Genomic DNA, 206 nt, shown 5'->3' on the forward strand with positions numbered 1-206 from the left:
GCTAGATTGTAGTTTATATTATACATCAAAAGTAATCTGTATTGTTAGAATTTTATATGTAGAATATCCAGTCAGTTTGTGCATGGCAGGTTTTGTCGTCGGATCTATGTACAGGAATTGCCTAAAGTTTGCATGTTTATTCAAAGGTAGTATACAGTATGCTATGGTTATTGGTTCAGCATTGTAGCAGAGACTATGGCCACATG

Source organism: Penaeus monodon, chromosome 24 (genome assembly GCF_015228065.2).
Source record: "Penaeus monodon isolate SGIC_2016 chromosome 24, NSTDA_Pmon_1, whole genome shotgun sequence".
NCBI classification, from domain to species: Eukaryota; Metazoa; Arthropoda; class Malacostraca; order Decapoda; family Penaeidae; genus Penaeus; species Penaeus monodon.